This window comes from Quercus lobata, chromosome 4, assembly GCF_001633185.2.
Source record: "Quercus lobata isolate SW786 chromosome 4, ValleyOak3.0 Primary Assembly, whole genome shotgun sequence".
Classification (NCBI taxonomy): domain Eukaryota; kingdom Viridiplantae; phylum Streptophyta; class Magnoliopsida; order Fagales; family Fagaceae; genus Quercus; species Quercus lobata.
This window is the reverse complement of record NC_044907.1, coordinates 23,949,685-23,956,873: the sequence shown is the minus strand read 5'-3', so window position 1 is coordinate 23,956,873 and position 7,189 is coordinate 23,949,685. Positions and strand designations below refer to the sequence as shown.

The window sequence follows — 7,189 nt, the reverse complement described above, 5'->3', positions numbered from 1 at the left end:
TATTAAATAGAGATTACAATGCTTTAAAAATACAACTTAAATAATAAAATAAAAAAATAAAAAAAATAAAAAAAAAAAAAAACTCTCTTTTTCTATTCACTCACTACTCTCTTTCTCACTATGTATCTCTCACAATTTTCTCTTATTATCTATATTTTTCTCTTTTCTTTTGCTTGCTTTTACTCACGCAATTCTTCGAGACTATATTGTCCTCAGACTCGCTCGGCCTTCTCCTCTTCTTGCTCACTGGCCGAATGGTGTACTTTATTTTTTTGATAAGGATGGTGTACTTTATATTTCTTCATCCTTTTCTTCTTTTCTTCCTTCAACGTGTCTCACAAGTTTAACATCACATCTTCACATAACTTTTTTACATCACTTCATAAATGTTGCTGGACTTTTGTACATCATTATAAAGAAAAAGATAAATGTAATTCTTCTCTTTTGGTCAAGCTACTTCAGCAAAACCCATTTCACTTTGCTGACTTCTCAGCACTTGTCCAACAAGCTCATTTAATGTGCTAAGCAAAAGGGTGGGCTGGACATGTGGGTGTCGGCACCCAACATCTATATATAGGAAGTTGTTTTGTACAGAAACACATACAGAACTTCTCTTCTCAGAAAATATTGGGTGCTATATGGGTTTCCGATTCCACAAGATGCTTTTGCAAGTCACGTGGGTTGGTGTGTTATTATCAGTGACTACTTCAGCCTCAGCTGTACTATCATATCCATCAGCCCTACCTAATTGTCAGAACAGTTGTGGAGGTGTAGAAATTCCATATCCTTTTGGAATGAATCAAGGATGTTACCTAGATGAAAGCTTTTCCATCACTTGTGATAACTTGACAAGCCAACCTATGTATGGAGATGTTATTGTTAAAAACATTTCCATCGAAGACCACAATATAGAGATCTCGGCCTATACGGCCAGGGACTGTCCCCATGGCCACCAAACTAATGCGCCTATGAATAATTCCGATAGCCCCAATGGTCCCACCCTCTGGTCCCTTTATTTCACAATTTCTGACACTCAAAACGTGTTCATGGCCGTCGGGTGTGACACTTACGCATACCTTAATGGTTTTAAGAACAGTGAATCTTTCTCCCTGGGCTGCATGTCGGTATGTGTAAGCGCTAGTAATGCGGCTAATGGCTCTTGCTCTGGGATCGGCTGTTGCCAGACGGAAATTCCTAAAGGAATGAAAAATATTAGTTTGAAAGCACATAGTTTTAATAATTATTTCGAAGTACAGAGTTTTAAACCATGCAGCTATGCCTTTATTGTGCAAAAAGACAAGTTCAATTTCTCAGTTGATTCCCTTCGAAATCTTCCTAAGAAGATGCCAATGGTTCTTGATTGGGCCGTCGGAAATGACACATGGGCGGTCGGAAATGAAACATGTGCTGTGAACACAAAGAATTATTCATGCGGAGGGAATAGCACTTGTAAGGGTTCCGAAAATGGAGGATACTTTTGTCTCTGCATAAATGGTTACCGCGGGAACCCATACCTCAAAGACGGTTGCCAAGGTATTCTTCTTGTACGATTTTTGATATGGTCAACTATAATAGCATCCGTAGAAGATGTTCCAAAAATTATGCCATTTTACCACATCAAATGCCTACTTTATTATTTTACCACATCATTTTATAACATCCCATTTATCAGATGTTTTATAATTCAATTCTATACATTAAAATAATATTTACTACACATTAAAATAATATTTACTACACATCAACACAATAAACAAATAACAAACAATATACCACATCTCTTCCGTACCGTGGCAAATTTGCTACGGTACTGTTCAATGTTGCAAAAAAAAAAAAAAAATTTACCACATCTACTAAATGGGCTAAAATTAGGTTTGGTGTGGGATATGTGCCAAATATTTAGCATTTGGCACATATCCCACATCTAGTGTGGGTGCTCTAAGTAGTATATAATAACTTTTACTAACCATGTCAGAATTGTTATACAAAAATTGTGCTCACGTACTTTCTTATAACCCGTGCTTGTATTTATATTTCCTCAAAGTTACTTAAAGATGGGCTTTATTTCCACCACAGATATTGACGAATGCAAAGAGGGCAATAACAACTGTACGGGCAAAAACACTGATTGTGTTAATGAACCAGGAAGATATTATTGTGTGTGCAGCATGGGGTACCATTTTGATGACAGAGGGGCATGTGTCCATCCATCATCCAATCTAGCAATTAAGTTCACCATTGGTAAGTATATTTAGGGTGGGTTTGGCATAAGAGTTTTATTTAGCTTATTTTATTACTCAGCTTATTTTTACTACTATTCATGAATTTCAATACACTTTTTGATACTATTCATGGACCACATTATACAATTTCAATTACTTTTTACCTTTATCTACAATACTTTCAGCAAGAAGTTTTCAATTTTATCTCAATAAATTGTTTTCAAACGGAGCCTTAATTACAAGAAATCCTTGTTGCGTATAAACTACTTTACAGAATTTTATATAGAGTAAAAAAAATTGAAATTGTGACTTTAAGTCAAGGTTTTTGGTATTTTTGATTGTGTAAAACAGTTTGTATGTATTAAATACAACCCTTTAATCACTAATATATATTGTAGTACATTCATGAACAACTCTTATTGAATTTGCAGTTGATTTTCAATTACGACTGCACCATATATATATATATATATATGAGTAATTAATTTTTTATTTAGTACTTCAAGAGTACATCTCTATGATATTTTCTTCTCTCACATAATAGTGAACTTTATTAATTAAATTTTAGTGAGAGCCATCATTTATGCAAGAGGAGGAAGTAGTATGAGTATTCAGTTGTACTTCTGATAGTATTATATGATTTCCTTATAGCATTTTATTGTGAATTTTTTTTTTGTACTGAAGAATATTCACACAATAAAAGTCTTGTGACATAAATTTTTTTTCATAACTTTTCTTATAATGTTTGACATTGAATGTTATGATTGGTGGATTGTAAAAAAAGTGTTACATTGAATTTATCTAAAAGCAATGTTTCAATTATAACTTCTTAACATCTTATGACAAGGTTATCAAAAAATTTGAGTCTCTAGTATCACTTACATTATAGATTTATGTCATAACACCCAATATTATTGAAATTATATCTATAGGGTTTAACCTTTTTGCGTTTAGTGATGTCTTTTTATATTATATAAATTCTTTAATTAGAATATCCTTAATGTGTTATTTTTCCAAGAATAAAAAAATTCCATATGATTAAAACACTTTTTTTTTTCCTATACTATAATTATTTGTAGTTATATCTCAAATGGTTGAAACAATCAAATTAGGGGGGGAAAAAACCTCAAATGGTTGAGGTAAGTGCCATTACCTCCTCTCAACCAAAAAAAAAAAAAAAAGGTGAAACTACATAAAAAAAATCTTAGATTTATTTTTTGACTCTTGGACCATAGAGTGATTTTCAACGGTTGATTGCCAAATAATAATAACAATAATAGTAATAAAGAATGATGGTTGTCAGGAAAAATGAAAGGTAATTTGAACTGTAAAATTTTTTTGTTTAAACTGGTTTACATATAACTTCCACATAGTATTGATATTTCTTTCTTCAACTCATTGTTGGATTGAGATTTATCAATTCAATTAGTTGGTATTATCGGGAAAAAAAGAAAAGTGGATTATTCAATGTGGTTGGAAATATTTTAAACTCACTGCCCTTGTGTTCACAACAAAATTAAATGAACAGTCTTAAACTTTTAATATCTGACTTAACTCAATTTGTTTACCAACCTAATTTTCATTCTATATTTATAGAATTAATGTATTCCATTACTGTTTGTATCTTTTTTATTTACTTTTGTTTATCATCAAATAAAAAGATTAAATTGAAATACTGTAATTATGATATATCTAACTGAAGTCTTGCCAATCTGGAAATATCTACATGGAATGAGAGAATGGAAAAAGAGAGTGAAATAGTCTCTCTCTCTCTCTCTCTCTCTCTCTCTCTCTCCTTTTGAAGAAAGCTAATACTCTCATTTTTTTTTTGGAATGGCAATATTCTCAAAATTGATCTCTTATATTGTCGAATTTTATTATATTTTATCTTTACTTTTCCTCGCGTCCTCGGTACCCTAGCTACAATTTTTTCATTGTTACTAACCTCTCTTGTTCTCTTCTTTATCATTTTAACTTCCAAATATAATATACATTTAAATTGACTTGATTCCCAATCTTTCGAAAAAAAAAAAAAACTATACAACGTCTCTTTGTGTATATATATGGAGTATTACATTTGTTCGACCAAAGAAATATAATGGATAAATTTTTGTACTTTCTTTAGAATAAAAAAATGTCAACTTTTGTAGTTGAATAGTGTAAATATATTCATTAACATCAATAAAATTATTATGAATTTAAATCTTACGCTCTTGCCTGCATCATCTCCTAACCAAAAAAATGTAAAAAAAAAATTTCATAGTGATCCGTATACGTTTTTGCCTATAGGGTTTAAGGTATAAACTATGAAGTCCATTAATAATATTTTATTTCTTTCAAATATAGGTATTGGCATATGCATTATAGCTATGCTTGTCTGTAGCTCTTGGCTGTACTTGATAATAAATCAAAGAAAGCTAACGAAGCTTAAGCAAAGGTTCTTTCAGCAGAATGGTGGTTTAATATTACAACAACTCTCTGGACAAGATAATTCATCTAACATGGTAAAAATATTTACAACAAAAGAGTTGGAGAAGGCTACCAACAATTATCATGAAAATTTAATCATTGGTCAAGGAGGGTTTGGTACAGTTTATAAAGGATTTTTAGAAGATGATAAAATTGTTGCCATTAAGAAGTCAAAAAGAGTAGATGAAAGCCAAATTGAGCAATTCATCAATGAAGTGGTTGTACTTTCTCAAATTAACCACACAAATGTAGTTAAACTATTGGGTTGTTGTTTGGAGACACAAGTTCCTTTGCTAGTTTATGAATTTGTACCTAATGGTACTCTCTTTGAGTACATACATCATGCAAGCAAGGTTTCTTTTGTACCATGGGAAACTCGTCTTAGGATAGCTATAGAATCAGCAGAAGCACTTTCGTATTTGCACTCTGCAGCTTCTCCATCTATAATCTATAGAGATGTCAAGTCTTCAAACATATTACTAGATGATAAACACATAGCAAAGGTATCAGATTTTGGAGCATCAAAATTAGTTCCACTTGACCAAACACAAGCCATAGCTACAATGGTGCAAGGAACTTTCGGGTATTTAGATCCTGAATACTTGCTTACAAGCCAATTGACAGAGAAAAGTGATGTGTATAGCTTTGGAGTGGTACTTGTGGAGTTATTAACAGGGAAAAAGGCAATTTCTTTTGATAGACCTGAGGAGGAGAGAAACCTTGCTCTGTATTTTCTTTCCTCTTTGGAAGAAAATAGATTGTTTGAAGTTCTTGAGAAGAATATAGCAAATGAAGAAAATGCAGAGCAACTGAAAGAAGTTTCGACTCTTGCAACAAGGTGCTTAAGATTGAAAGGGGAGGATAGACCTAATATGAAGGAAGTAGCAATGGAACTTCAAGGTTTAAGAAAGATGGAAAAGCATTCGTGAGTCAATGTTGGTTCCAACTTGGAAGAGACAATACTTACTTTGTGAGCCATCTGATTCTCATGAATTTGATGTTAGTAATAAAATAACTATTGACTATGATAGTGCGAAACATCATGTAACATTTGTCATCAATAATGGGGGACAATCAAAGCTTGGTAACATAACTTTACCAAATGCTATATGCTAGTTTGTATAATTTCTTGCCTTTCAATTTATTTCCTTTCCTTGTAATTTTTTAGGAGTTTTCTCCTAAATGCAAGTGTAGGGATTAATAATGAACTTGAAACTTTAAAATTGTAATTTTATTATAATGCCTTTTTATTCTTATCTTACTTTATCTGTAAACACTTCACATAAATCTCTTACCGATTTCTTTATATTTGTGTTTTCGTATTAACATAAATATACATAATTCATACTTAAAAACAAAACTTAAACATGATATATATATATATATATATATATATATAATCTTCCCTTACACAAGAAAATTTCAAAATAAAATTTTTAATTTATAAAATAACACACACACACATACATACATCTATATATATATATATATATATATAATTTAGAGTACAAATATAGTTTCTAAGATATCGTATATTAAGGTCTCTAATTAAATTAAAATAAATAGTTGCATTAAATTTAATTGTCGTTGTAAAATATATCATTAATTGTGTTTTATTTGTCACGAATCATGTATTTGAATTTGATTGGGATAATCTAATACATGCATTGTATCTAAGAAACTATAACTAAATTTTAGTCATTGAAAATATGATTTGTATTTTCTTTTTCTGGGGTCCTATAATACTAGAACTCGCTTTTATGTCCTCCCTACGTACCATATACCCTACAAAAACATTCATTTGAGGGAGAGAGAGATGTTTAATCACCATTTGATGGGGACTATAACCTAGTCTCTCCGAAGATTGTGGAGAGTAATAAAAAAGTACTTCAACAGCATCAATATTTATTTTTAGAATAAGATTTTTTAATTATTATTCATAAAATAGTTGGAAAAAATTTATTGATAATATTAAAACTCACTATAACGTTTGCACTTTACACACAAGTCTTGGAGGAGATTAGATATATCCAGAGTTGGTCATCAGTACAACAATCACATGCATACTTGTAGTGCTGAGTATAGTGTCGTTCGGTTTCCGATGATCCTATCTTCGGTTCCGATCTCCCATTTCTTTAAGCCCAACAAACCATTTCATGCATTGATAAATCTTCTCCGGGGAGATGTTTGTACGTAGGACATGGCTTTCTTCTCCTTCAAGATATCTAATACCCCTAACTTCAGATGCTATGTATACTGTGAACGGTGCACAACTGCACATCCTTTTAATATAGAATTTTTTATTATAATTGATTGGATTTTTATAGGTAGTTGAGTCGTCTCTAATTTACAAATTATTTTTTTAATTAATTTTTATTACTTCTAAATATAAATGAGATATTTTTAAAACCTCTTTAATTAGTACACTGATACCAATTAATGAAAAAAAAATAAATAAATATATATATATATATATATATATATATATAGTTTGTAGG

At 31.0% G+C, this 7,189-nt stretch overlaps 1 pseudogene; it reads left to right on the top strand.

The window, feature by feature from the left end:
* The first annotated feature begins 638 nt into the window (after positions 1 to 638).
* Positions 639 to 5,807, top strand: LOC115984876 (annotated as a pseudogene).
* The last annotated feature ends 1,382 nt before the right edge of the window (positions 5,808 to 7,189 follow it).